At 43.9% G+C, this 14,207-nt stretch overlaps 1 long non-coding RNA gene and 1 other non-coding gene across 2 annotated transcripts in view; one reads left to right on the top strand and one right to left on the bottom strand.

Annotated features, from left to right (window-relative positions):
• Positions 1 to 406: 406 nt before the first annotated feature.
• Positions 407 to 14,207, bottom strand: part of LOC125108551 (uncharacterized) — a 37,272-nt gene continuing 23,471 nt past the window's right edge. Inside the window, exons 4-6 of the long non-coding RNA XR_007129946.1 lie at positions 5,366 to 5,502; positions 2,916 to 3,119; positions 407 to 2,812 (exon numbers count right to left, since the gene is read on the bottom strand). This is a non-coding gene — a long non-coding RNA (uncharacterized LOC125108551). The remainder of the gene's footprint in view (positions 2,813 to 2,915; positions 3,120 to 5,365; positions 5,503 to 14,207) is intronic.
• LOC125110122 (U6 spliceosomal RNA) lies at positions 11,685 to 11,791 on the top strand. The gene has a single exon (XR_007130454.1). It is a non-coding gene; the product is annotated as a U6 spliceosomal RNA (small nuclear RNA).

Below are 14,207 nucleotides of genomic sequence, written 5' to 3'. Positions count from 1 at the left end.
ATCAGACTCTTGATTTCAGCTCAGGTTATGATCTCAGGGTGGTGAGATGGAGCCCTGCATTAGGCTCTGTGCTCAGTGTAGAATCTACTTGAGATTTTCTCACTCCCTCTCTCTCTCTCTGCCTCTCCCCTCACTTGTTCTCACTCTCTAAATAAGTAAAACCTTTTTTTTTTTTTTTTTTTTTTTAAAAACACGAGTTAGAGTTCCAAGGTCAGCTGATTCTGGAATCCTGGCTTTTTTTTTTTTTTTTTTCCTTTTTTAATATTTTATTTACTTGACAGAGAGAGAGTGAGAGAGGGAACACAAGCAGGGGCACAGGGAGAGGGAGAAACAGGCTTCTCCCTGAACAGGGAGCCCAATGTGGGGCTCAATCCCAGGACCCTAGGATTATGACCTGAGGCAAAGGCAGACACTTAACAACTGAGCCACCCAGGCACCTCTAAATAAATAAAAATAAATAAATAAATAAATAAATAAAATATTTTTTAAATTTTTAAAAAGAACTAGAAATTCAAATGAAAGAAAGGACATCTAATGATGAGGCTCCCCTAGATCACAGGGGACCAATGTCAGCCTCTCTCCCTACAGGCATGGCCCACATCATTCTCTGTGCTGAAGATGAACCATCAGAGCTATAGGACAGCATCTCAGATTGTCGAATATCACACCCCAAATCAACAGGTCCAGAAAAGAACTTGGGACCTTGGCCATTGCTTCTGCTCTGGCCAGCACACACTGCTTCCTTAGCCAAGAAGTTACAGTGGTGCTTTTTTCCTAGGAAGTTTCCAACACTATTTTAAGCTCTTTGAAATGAAACAGCAACAGAGTTGATTACGGTCACAGCCTTGGAATAGCCTGTAGGAGGCCTGGGCTCTACACTTCCAGGATCATATCTTGCTCCTCTGAATGGTTTCAACAAAGCCAGAATAACAGAGATTAATTAATGGCAGAGTGGGACTGCATCTTCTCAGTGATGCAGGAAGGAGGACCAAAGGGATATTTTTCTGGGGTTTCCACATACAGGATCACAGAAGCAGATTATTACAACTAAAAATGGCCCAAGTGTAATCACTTGGCACAATGCACTATGTTGACTATAAATCGTAACCCAGCATGCAAGTTCCCTGAGGTACTCTTTAGCAGTGTGCATGTTCTACTTGACTTTCTTGCCAAGCCCTCAGTGAGCCCAGGGCGTTTAGCCTAGGCTGGGGGGATCTCAGGAGCCAGACAACCCTACAGGGATGAAAGGGACTGGCTGGCAACTTTAGCAGATGGAATAAAGACGAAATGAAGTCCAAAGGGAGGAAAGGACTGGTCCAGGCAGGATTATCCAAAAGCATGTGCTTAGAAAACTGGCAAAGCAGAGACAGTAATTGCAAATATTTTAATTATATTTATCTAATTAGTCACCATGATAAAAAACAGAACTTTGCTAGACTTTCCTTATACTTTGCTCAATTTCCTTATACTGATTCTGTGTTAAATATTGTTTTTCAAATACATATTGAGGGCTGAAAATATGAGGGACATCATAATCTTTCTATTGCTTAGGCCTCTGAAGTTCTTAATCTGGTTGCTGGCTTTATCAAGAAGCAAGGAAAACCAGGATTCCAAAGCTTCAAGGTCAATATTCAGTTCTTCATTCAATAAATACTTCTTGAGGGGCTAGAGAAGTGTCAGGTCTTTGCTCAGTCCTGGGATACAGCGGCAAACAAAATAAATATGGTTCCTGAGTTCCTGGAGCTCAGTCTAGTGAGCGTTGTTAAGAATAGGAGCAGGACTGGGGCATCTGGGTGGCTTAGTGGGTTGAGCATCTGACTCTTGGTTTTGGCTCAGGTCATGATCTCAAGCCCCACCTCCAGCTCCGCATTCAGGACAGAGCCTGCTTGTCCCTCTTCCTCTTCTCTTCCCCCTGCTCACACTTTCTCTCACTTGTCCTTCTCCCTCTTCTCCTACCCCTGCTCGTGCTTTCTCTCGCTCTCTCAAAATAAGTAAATAAAATTAAAACAAACAAAAAAGAGTAAGAGCAGGATCCAAAGCAAAAGGTTCATATTGGAAAGTAGGCAAGATTCTGCAGCCAGCAATGGGATGCCAAGGGAGGAGATCCCTTCTGGGATGCCAGCAAAAGAGGCCAGGGGCAAACAAGGAGCTGCTGTTTAGGGGGACGGGCTGGGTCAGATAACATCCTTATCCCCTCCGCTCACTTTGGCAGAGAAGAGAGCCACTGTAGTATGTTGGGTTAATCAAGAACAGGTGACCAGGGCCCTCAGAGTCAATGCAGTCATGATGCTGCTGCTTCTCTGCTCACAGCCATGAACTGGTATGTGCCACGTGAGCTGTGTGAGACACTCTGAAGCTTCAAAAACGATCAAGACATGAAGTTGTCTACTGACAGGAATTCTAGGAAGTATAGCAGGCCAGAAATGGGAAGCATTATAATAACTGCCAGAAGAAGCTGAGTGACCCTCCCTACAACTGTCACCCACATTTCTCTGACATTGCATGGAAATGAAAAATAAAAGCCTGATTTCACCTGGAAGAGTGGGGCCACAAAGCAACCTGCTGAAATGATCAGGCTACAGCCAGAAGCCCTGAAATGGGCAAGAATGGGGGAAAGGCTGTGGCCTGCTGTGTTAGAGAAGGAGCCATTCCAGCAGCTCAGTGCCAGCACTACCAGAAGGTGTGACGGCCATGGCGAAGGTGCAGAGCTGACAACAGCAACATCAGGAACTTCAGAGTAAGTGTCCAGCCAGCAGAGCAGCAGCCTAGACAGATCTCAGAGTACTTGATCTCTCTGGGCCTGTTTTCTTATCTGAAAATGGAGATAATAAAAGAGCATGTGTTGGTTTCCCAGGGCTGCTATAACAAACACTACAAAGTTAGTGGCTTCCAACAAAGGACATTTATTCTCTCACAGTTCTGGAGGCTAGAAGTCCAAAATCAAGGTTTCAGCAGGACCATGCTCCCTGTGAAGGCTCCAGGGGAGAATCTTTCTTTGCCTCTTCCAGCTTCTGGTGGTTGCCAGTAATCCTTGACATTCTTTGGTTTGTGGCAGCACAACGCCAATCTCTGCTTCCATCTTCACACGGACATCTTCCCTCTATGTATCCTGTAAGGACCTATTTAGCAAGAGGCTTTCATTAAAGTTAAACTGTCCCTGCTTCCCTACCCCCAGGGGATTCACTTAAAAACAAGTCCCGGAAACCAGCTTCAGGTAACAAAAGTCCAGACATAAGGGTGGGTCAGGCCAGGTGGAGACATCCTATCAGTAGGGGGTGGCATACTATCTCCCTAGCTACCAAGGAGTAGGGGGCCCCCACCCTTTGGAACCCTTTTGGCGCCAATCCTAATCAAGGTGTAATAGGCTGGGTCAAATGTCTACTAGGGTAAATTGTAACTCAATTGGTCACCTAGCATCACTGGTGGAGTTTCCTGTGTGTGTCACAATTTCATTGGTCACCTGTGCGTGGCCAGGCCCGACGGCATGGTTTTGCCCTTAAAAGCTAGACTGTGAAACAGAGAAGGGTCGCCCTCTCTTGTAAGAGGTGCGGCCTCCAACGTTCGGTTAGATTCTTGACGCTTGGTGCGAAATAAAGCTTTGCTTGACCTTCGCTTTGTATCAGTCTCGCTCCTTTAATCACAGACCCATTATTGGGGCATAACATATCCCTCTTCATATAAGAACACCAGTCACTGGATTAGGGCCCATCCTAATCCAGTATGACTTCATCTTAACCTGCTTACATCTATAAGGATCCTATTTCCAAATAAGATCACATTCATAGGTTCTGGGTGGATGTGAATTTTGGGGAGGACACTATGCAACTCAGTACAGAGAACCAATCTCATAAAGACTTTATATATGTAAGGTGCTTGGAACAGTTGCTGGCACATAACATATGCCATGTAAGAATCAGCTACCCTTCAACATCTTTGGCAAATGACAGCTGCCATGGGATATATGAGAGCTCAGTTATAGAGGAATTCCTCTCCCTCCTTCTTGATTAGAGGGAAGAAATTAGATGAAAAAAAAAAAAAGTGTTCCAAAAAGAGCTGATGAGGGCACAGGTAGAACACAATGTGTTCATTACCGAATTCAATGGCCCCCATCAACATCCCACCAATACTCTCAGGCTGGAGTAAGGAAATATCCACCACAATCACTTCATTTGTTTCTGAAGAACGCAAAAACTGTCATTCCAAACTAACAATAGCCCTTCAGAGCAGCCCTCAAACTAAGATGCACTTAGAAGGTGCCTCCAGAGAAGAGCCAGCAGGGAAGCTACACTAGGGAATGCAGCAGTTTCATCGCTTAGTCAGGCTGTGAGTTCTGGTCCCAAACTGCTTTACACAGCATATTCAACCCACAGCTAAGCAACTGAATGACTGAGTCCAAACATGAAATTCATTCTCCAAAATGGAGATCTCCTATTATCTTACTTTCAGATTAGGGGAGGGGAGAAGAGATTAAAGGCTCCTGGTCTTTCTTCTTTAATAAACAGATCTGGGGCAGTACACAACTGAAAAGAAATAGAGCCAGATCTCAACTGCTATCTTCATATCAAAATAAATTCCAGAAGGATCAAAGACTTAAAGATTAAATTTAAAGAATTAAAAGAAGGTGCGCGCGTGCACACACACACACACACACACACACCAAGTACTCAAAGAGAATGAGTAATCATTTTTTATGTTTTTGAGGTAGGGAGACATGCCTTTTCTAAACATTGGCCTAGCAGCAGGAAAAACTGTAAGAAAAAAGATGATTTTGACTACCTAAAAATATAAAACTTCCCAAGAGAAAAAAATTGCATAAACACAGTCAAAAGACAAATGATAAACTAGGAACAATTCTGTTATATATTATAGTCAGTACTTTACCTCTTTTAAATTATTAAGAAAACATTACTGGGAACACATGCAAAAAACAGGGGCACCTGGGTGCCTCCTGTTAAGCATCTGTCTTCGGGTCAAGACCCCAGGTCCTGGGATGGAACCCCTTATCAGGCTTCCTGCCCAGCGGGAAGCTTGCCTCTCCCTCTCCCACTCCCCCGGCTTGTGTTCCCTCCCCCTGTTGGTGTTCCCTCTCTGGCTATGTCTCTGTCAAATAAATAAAGGTCTTAAAAAAAACAAAAAAAAGACATGAATAAGTGACTAAAAAAATTCATAAATGTCCAAAATACATTTGAAAAGATGTTCAATCTTTAATATAAAAAAATATTAAGTCCTACTTACTGATTTGCATGTCTCCATTACTATTTGAAACATTTTACTTAGATTAATTGACTTATTCTTCCTGAAACAGGTGCTATCATTATGCTTACCTTATCAAAGATGAAACTGAGAGAGAAATTAAATGACTTACCCAAGGTCACACAGTAAGTGGCTGAGTCAGAATTCAGGCCCCAGCAGATGGGCTCCGGAGTCATATGCCGTATCACATCACATCTATCAGAGTCACATTCTCAACTACCATATTATAGTGACAAGACCACTTTTCACCTGTCAGATGTGGAAATGAAAAACATACAACACAGTATTACTGGTAATGTAGGTAATCTCATGTGCCATTGGCAGGAGTTAACATTCTTAAGGCAGGTTGGTTCCATAAATTGACATTTTAAATGTGCATATCCTTCAACTGAGCCATTCTCTCTCTTAAGAATTTATCCTAAGTGGGGCGCCTCGGTGGCTCAGTTGGTTTGAAAGGTCCCCCAATAATGGGTCCGTGATTAAAGGAGCAAGACTGATAAAAAGCAAAGGTCAAGCAAAGCTTTATTTTGCGCCAAGCATCGAGAATCAAACTGACTGTCTAGGGCCGTCTCTTACAGAGAGGGCAACCCCTTCCTGCCTTACAGACTAACTTTTTTTTTTTTTTTTAAGATTTTATTTATTTGACAGAGATCACAAGTAGGCAGAGGGAGGCAGAGAGCGAGGAAGGGAAGAAGCAGGCTCCCCACCGAGCGTAGAGTCCAATTCGGGGCTCGATCCCAGCACCCGATGCGGATCGATCCCAGATCCGCCTCATGACCTGAGCCAAAGGCAGAGGCTTTAACCCACTGAGCCACTCAGGTGCCCCACAGACTAACTTTTATAGAGCAAAGGCCATATGGTTGGGCCTGGCCACACACAGGTGGCCAATGAGATTGCAACACACAGAGAAAGCTGCACAGTCATGCTAGGTCACACACGGGTGGCCAACTGAATTACAATTCACCCCATAGTAGCTATTTGAACTAGCCTATCACCTTGGTCAGAATTGGAGCCCTTTAAAAGGTGGGGCCCACACTCCTTGGTAGCTAGGGAGACAGTATGCACACTTTACTGACTGGATATCTCCACCTGACCCGACTCATCCCTGCATTTGGGCTGTTACCTCCACCTGGCCTGACCCACCCTTGTATTTGGGCTTTGTTACCTGGGACTGGTTGCGGGGGGGTCAGTTTAAGTTTACTGCATGAACAACAAAATGGCTGTTCAACCGAGATGGGGCCGCTCCGGCTAAATAGGCCCTTACAGGTTAAGCGACTGCCTTCGGCTCAGGTCACGATCCCGGAATCCTGGGATTGAGTCCCGCATTGGGCTCCCAGCTCCATGAGGAGTCTGGTTCTCCCTCTGACCTTCTCCCCTCTCATCTCTCTCTCACTCTCTATCAAATAAATAAATAAAATCTTAAAAAAAAAAAAAGAATTTATCCTAAGATAAGTAGACAAGCGTTTACTTATACAGTTATACAGGGCGTTTATCACAGCATGTATATAATAACAAAAATACAGCAAATAGGAGCACCTGGCTGGCTCAGTCAATAAAGTGTGCAACTCTTGATCTCAGGGTCCTGAGTCTGAGCCCCACAACAGGCGCAGAGATTACTTAAAAAAAAAAAAAAAATACTGCAAATAAAAAGTCCAACAAATACACCAGAAGTCCAACAAATTCATTCATTCAACAAATATTTACTGAATACCAACTGTGTGCCAGGAACTGTTCTACATAACAGAGAGCAGTGAATAAAAAAAAGAAGAAAAAAGTCTCTGTCTTCATGGAGCTTACATTCTAATGGAAGGTGTTGGGCAATAAACAAGTAAAAGTATACAGTGTATCAAGTGGTGTTAAACGCTATGGAGAAAAACAAAGGAGAGAAGGGAGATAGGAAAGAAAGGGGGTTTGCTACAATTTTAAGTAAGGGAGTCAGGGAAGGTCCCATAGATAACAGATAAGATAAACAGATTAAATATTAAAAAATAAAAAGCAGGGGCGCCTGGATGGCTTAGTGGGTTAAAGCCTCTGGCCCACCCCCCCACCCCCCACCCCCACCCCCTTGCTGCTCTGCTCAGCAGGGAGCCTGCTTCCCCCTCTCTCTGCCTGCTTCTCTGCCTACTTGTGATCTCTTTCTCTCTGTCAAATAAATAAATAAAATCTTAAAAAAAAAAAAGAATTTACTCCATTTGAAAAAACAAAATCAACACACAGCAAACATGTTATAGATGGGGGCTCCAAGATTTCTAGTGCACGAACAGGAGAACAGATAAACAAATAATGGGGTATGCTGACACACACGGGTATCTTCAATTTCAAACACAATCTCCCTTTTGTTCTATTCTCAGTAGGAATGTGTTTCACTTCAGGAAAAATGTCATTTACCAAAATCGAAATACATTAAGTTAGGGACCATTCACTAGACAGAAAGGATCTTCCTTCTTCCTCTTTTCTGTGAAGTTTAGAGAGATATAACTTAATACCTCTCCAGCCAATCCCTGTTAACACACACACACACACACACACACACACACACATTTACATTCAACTTTTTAGGATCACTTTTAGAGGGTAAAGCAAAGTACTTAAAAAGTTTATAAAACTTGAGATATTTGGCTGGTTGTCAGTTAAGCATCCAACTCTTGATTTCGTTTCAGGTCATAATCTCAGGGTCGTGAGACTGAACTCAGGGTCGTGGGTTGTGTGTGCTCAGTGGGGAGTCTGCTAGAGATTCTCTCCCTCTCCCTCACCTTCTGCTCCTCCCTCCACTTTTTGTCTCGCACACATATACATTCTCTCTCTCAAATAAATCTTTAAAAATAAAACAAAAAACCAAAACAAAACAAAGAAGAGGTAATCTGGGTATAATAAGTAGACAGAATCCTCCCCTTTTGCATACAAATACTAATACTAGCATGCCACAAACATTATTCTGCACTTTGCCTTAATAATGGATCTCAGAGATTGTTCCATATCAGGGTGTGAGTGTGTATGTGCCTATATGTCTCATTCTTCTTAAAACTACATAATATGGCAATATCCACTACAATTTATTCAACTAGTATTTTTGTTTTAAAGATCTTATTTATCTGTCAGAGAGAGAAAACAAGCAGGGAGAGCAGCAGGCAGAGGGAGAAGCAGGATCCCCACTGAGCAGGGAGCCCAATGTGGTACTTGATCCCAGAACCCTGGGATCATGACTCAAACCAAAGGCAGACACTTAACCGACTAAGGCACCAAGGCATCCCTATTCAACTAGTATCTTTTTCTTTTTTTCAGAGTTTATTTATTTATTTGACAGACAGAGATCACAAGTAGGCCGAGAGGCAGGCAGAGAGTGAGAGGGAAGCAGGCTCCCCGCTGAGCAGAGAGCCCAATGCAGGGCTCGATCCCAGGACCCTGGGATCATGACCTGAGCCAAAGGCAGAGACTTTAACCCACTGAGCGGCTCATGCGCCCTATTCAACTAGTATCTTAACAATACATACTAAGATGTATTTTTAAGCAAAATGTGTTAAAGACTATGCATACCAATTTTGCATATCTTTCTCCCTTAACAAAAATATTCAGATTTAACTCTTTATATATCCTCCAAGCAACTATTAATGACCACTGATACTTGCTTTGGTTTGAATTTAATAGTGTTTCACCTTGACTTATTTCTACTAGGGTATATGTTGACTGTTTGTCACCAAAGATGATCAAGAAAACACAGGAGAGGCGTCTAGGTGGCTTAGTTGGTTGAGTGACTGCCTTTAGCTCAGGTCATGATCCTGGAGTCCCAGGATCCAGTCCCGCATTGGGCTCCCTGCTCAACAGGGAGTCTGCTACTCCCCCTGACCCTCTCTCCTCTCATGCACTCTCTCTCTCAAGTATATAAATAAAATCTTAAAGAAAAGAAACAGAAAAAGAACACACATTGTCCTCTGAATATTCTGGTCACCCTTTACTCCATGATCCTTATAAATTGCTTCTTAATAGTATACCTTTTACTGGGTTTAACTCTGAAAAAGTGTAAGACAAATAAACCCCACCACCACCACCCCCCCACACACTTTCATTACTCAATTAAAAAACAAAAAACATTGGGGAGCCTGGGTGGCTCAGTGGGTTAAGCCTCTGCCTTCGGCTCAGGTCATGATCTCAGGGTTCTGGAATCGAGCCCCGCATCGGGCTCTCTGCTCAGCAGGGAGCCTGCTTCCTCCTTTTTCTCTCTCTGCCTGCCTCTCCTGCCTCTCTGCCTACTTGTGATCTCTATCTGTCAAATAAATAAATAAAGTCTTAAAAAAAAAATCTCTTTCACTTCAGTGTCTCTCAGTCTACTATTTGGTTTCTTTTAGATCACAGCAAGGTAGAATGAGTGAGGGCTCTATGCATACAATGGGGCTGGAATCTCAGTTCTGCCATTTCCAAGTCAATCTACTGCTCAGAGCTTCTGGTTTATCATCTACAAACCCAGGGCAATACCATCTATCTCTTATACAGATGAAATAACACAGGGAAATCCACTTGAGAGAACCAAAGAGCTGTCTCTATTGAACTAGCACTGCCTGGGGAAGTCAAAGACTTGCTTAGGGAAGTGGAAAAGGTCAAGAAAAAAATCTGACCAGGTAATGAGAGAAAGGGTGCCTTCAGCAGAGGCAATAATCCATGCAAAGGGTGAGAGTTGTGCAGGGCCACAAAGCACCCCACAGCTACTGACAAGAAGGTGAAAAGTAATTTATAGTCAACAAGTACTTCCCAAGTACCTCTAAGCACTGAAGATACAACCATGAGCAAGAAGGTCCCTACCTTCATGGAACTTATAATCTAATAGGAGAGAAAGACAAACTAGTAAAAAGCAGTAAGTGGTCTAATGGAAGCAAATGAAGTATAAATAAAAAGTAACATTGAGGGGCGCCTGGGTGGCTCAGTGGGTTAAGCCTCTGCCTTCGGCTCAGGTCATGATCCCAGGGTCCTGGGATCGAGCCCCACGTCGGGTTCTCTGCTCGGCAGGGAACCTGCTTCCCCCTCTCTCTCTGCCTGCTTCTCTGCCTGCTTGTGATCTCTCTCTCCCTTTGTCAAATAAATAAATAAAATCTTAAAAAAAAAAAAAGTAACATTGAGTTGCTTTGTATAGAATGGCCAGAAAAGCTTCTAAGAGGAGATAATGTGGGGACGCCTGGGGGGGGGGCTCAGTCGGTTAAGCATCTGCCTTCAGCTCAGGTTATGATCCCAGGGTCCTGGGACTGATCCCCACATCAGGCTCCCTGCTCAGCAGGGAGCCTGCTTCTCCCTTTGCCTGCTGCTCTGCCTCCTTGTGCCTCTCTCTCTCTCTCTCTCTGTCAAATAAATAATCTTAAAAAAAAAAATAAGAGGAGATAATGTTTAACTAACACTTAAAAGTAAGGGATAGTTAATGAGGTGAAGAGCAGGGTAAAGGCTATAGTCTTAGGCAGAGGCTATAGCACTACAAAGGCTCTGAAATCAGAGAGCAAAAGAAGCGATCAAGGAACTGTGAACAGGTAAGGGTGCCCAGGAGATGAGAGAGAAGGGCTTGGGATAAGACCTGAGAAAAAGGCAGGGACCAGATCATCCTTGATCTTACAGGTCATAATTTGGGCCAAATTGTGTAAGGCCGTTTATTACAACCCAAGACATTTGGACTTGATCCTATAGGTAACAGGAATGTAACAGAGGACTTGAAAAGGAAAGACAAGGTTCTTATAGAAGGATAGCGGCAGCTGTGTGTATACAATAGCAACAACAGGGAGTGAAGACAGCTTGGGAACCAAATAAAGAAAACCTACACTAGGATAGGGTCAACGTACACAGGAAAAGAGAGGCACCCTTGAGAAAATCTGCCACGCAACCAGTAGCCTTCAGGGTCCATTTCTAGCCTGTTTTCTGAGTCCAAAGTCAAAGCTTCCTGTAAATCCCAGAGCTACTGACCTGCCATGGTTTAGTCATGAAGCCCTTGTCTACCTCATCTGGCTCTGCATCTACTGTGGCAATGAGAAGATGAGGTGCCGGTACATGCAGTTATCCATTATTCCCACTGGATGACAGACTGGGTTTCTTAGGACCTTTAGATCCAAGTAAAGTGTTCAAATCCCCTTTCTTCCCCTTTAGAGATGGGAGGTCAGTGGAATCCTCTGTCAGTTTCTCCAAATATGGTCTGCAGATGATGACTGTAGTCAGAGTCATCTGGGAGGCAATCAAAATGCAGATTCCTAGGGGCGCCTGGGTGGCTCAGTGGATTAAGCCGCTGCCTTCAGCTCAGGTCATGATCTCAGGGTCCTGGGATCGAGTCCCGCATCGGGCTCTCTGCTCAGCAGGGTGCCTGCTTCTCTCTCTCTCTCTCTCTCTCTCTGCCTGCCTCTCCATCTACTTGTGATCTCTCTCTGTCAAATAAATAAAATCTTTAAAAAAATAAAATGCAGATTCCTGTGCTCGCTTCAGCAGCACACATACTAAAATTGGAACAATACAGAGAAGGTTAGCATGGCCCCTGCACAAGGATGACACACAAATTCGTAAAGCAGTCCATATTTTTATTAACTATCTGAGACGATTTTACACTCCGTTGTCTTGGGACTGTCTTACTTCTATTCTGGAAGCTGTCTACTGTGGCCCTAACTGGTCATTAAAAGTGATGTTTCTATTTTTTTATTTTTTTAGAATTTTATTTATTTATTTGACAGACAGAGATCACACCTAGGCAGAGAGGCAGGCAGAGAGAGAGAGAAAGAGGAGGAAGCAGGCTCCCTGCCAAGCAGAGAGCCCGATGAGGGACTTGATCCCAGGATCCTGATATCATGACCTGGGCCCAAGGCAGAGGCTTAAACCCACTGAGCCACCCAGGCACCCTGATGTTTCTATTTAAAAAACAAATCAGGGGCACCTGGGTGGCTCAGTGGGTTTAGCCTCTGCCTTGGGCTCAGGTCATGATCCCGGGGTCCTGGGATTGAGCCCTGCATCGGGCTCTCTGCTTGGCAGGGAGCCCACTTCCCCCTCTCTCTCTGCCTGCCTCTCTGCATACTTGTGATCTCTGTCTGTCAAATAAATAAAAATCTTTAAAAAAAGAAAGAAAGAAAGAAAGAAGAATTTGAAGATACCAAAGCAGCAAATAGAAGGCAGAACATCAGAGCATAAGGCTTAGAGAACAGAGGAGTCAACGACAGGGAGCATTCTCGAGGGAATCACTAACTATGGCCATGATCTCTGGCTCTCTTAGGCCGCTTTTCCCAGCAAAACCCTAGGAGGAGAGTGCAGATAGATGCCTTGCCTCACAGAGGCAAGGTGACTGGCCTTAGACTGCCCAGGATGTGCACATAATCACTCTATCCAACCTTCAAAGAAAACATACCCATCTTCAGTAAGTACTGTTCCTATCCCCATGACTCCCCCTCACCAAGCAACCACCATGAAGCCAGCTACCACTCTGTAGCAGACCTTCAGGCCACACAGAAAACATACAGAACACTCCAAAGGGCTAATGGCAGGCACCACTCACCAAGATTCTCCACTTGGCACATCAGAGCACCTAACACTGCCATAAACTCAACGACCATTCCAGGTCAGAGACTTCAAAAACCACCACCTATACACCTTCAGATCCTACATCTATGCACACCTGGCCAGTCTTCACTACTTCTACCATGCCTCACTGACAGAATCCCATCCTATATTTTACACTTTCGTGTCCCTCCCCAAAATTCAGACAGAAATCCACAGATTCAGGCTAGGCAGAGTCCTGAACTCCCGAGGCTGCTGAGGCCAGCTCCTAGGCATGGTCTGGTGGGAGTAGGTACAGCCTGAAGGAGTGCTCACCCTATCTGAAGGGAGTATCCTCAGCCTACCTAAGGGGAGCACCAGGACGGATTGCTACAGGAAACTTTTCCAAGATTAGCTAGTTAAACCTAATATATTTAAAAATGAAAAGAAACTGAAGTGTGGGAAAAGGTACAGTAGGATTTTTGAGGATCTGACTTTCAGATAATTAACACATAAAATACAAAGTTATAGGCAATCTAGTTCAAACCTTTGTATGTCAACTACCTGATCCTCCTTCTAATCCAAAAGCTGGTTCCACACTAAAGAGGTAAGAATGCCAAAAGATGATTTAAGTAATCCCCAAGATTATTTATGGCCTTAATCGTGAACTGCTTGCCCTGTCCATTCTTACACTCCACCCATTATCCTGATTCTCTAGGTTTCTGAATTAATGATTCAGCTTCCTGTTTCATCTTTGCCTCACCTTATCCCTAAGGCCTTTTGCTTCCTTCCTTGCATAGAAGTGCACTCCACTCTCAGTTATACTGCCATCAGCCACTCAGAGTAAATATGCTGCCTACCCAGATCCGCAGCTTTTATCCTTAGCACTCATGCCCCATTCCTGGGCAGGTCCTCTGCCAGGTACACTGATTTTTATGAATATGTCTCAGAGAAAGACAGTGTTTTAGATGATTCATCTCAAGCATGTTAGATAGTTCATCCAGGCAAACACTGGGATCACCAAAGATGGAATAAGGAGAATGACAATGAGCCAGGGCCAAATGACCAGACCTTACCCTGACATTCAAAGGCGTACCTTCTTAGCCCTCAATTGGTACTCTGGGTACTCCTATCCAGCACCCCACCTCAAGAGATGCTTCTAGCCCACAGCAGTTACGACTAAGAATATATGGTGAATAAGACATATGTCTTTGCCCAACAAAACTTACCATATAGTGAGGGAGACAGACAAATAATTACGGTATGTATAATTAAAGGTAATGCATGTAGAGCTATAAGACTAAGAAGGGCTGTGAAGTGAAGTCAGACTTAAGCTGAAACATGAAGGATAAATAGGAGATACCCAGGCAGAGGCTGAGCACTTGAGAAAAAGTGTTCTAAGTAGAGGGAATAGCATATGCAAAGGTCATGCAGCAAGAAAACACATCTGAAGAGATGGGATGAGCTGGGGAGTG

This window comes from Lutra lutra, chromosome 9 (genome assembly GCF_902655055.1).
Source record: "Lutra lutra chromosome 9, mLutLut1.2, whole genome shotgun sequence".
Lineage (NCBI taxonomy): Eukaryota > Metazoa > Chordata > Mammalia > Carnivora > Mustelidae > Lutra > Lutra lutra.
The sequence above is the reverse complement of the archived record's forward strand: the minus strand, read 5'-3'. Positions and strand labels throughout refer to the sequence as shown.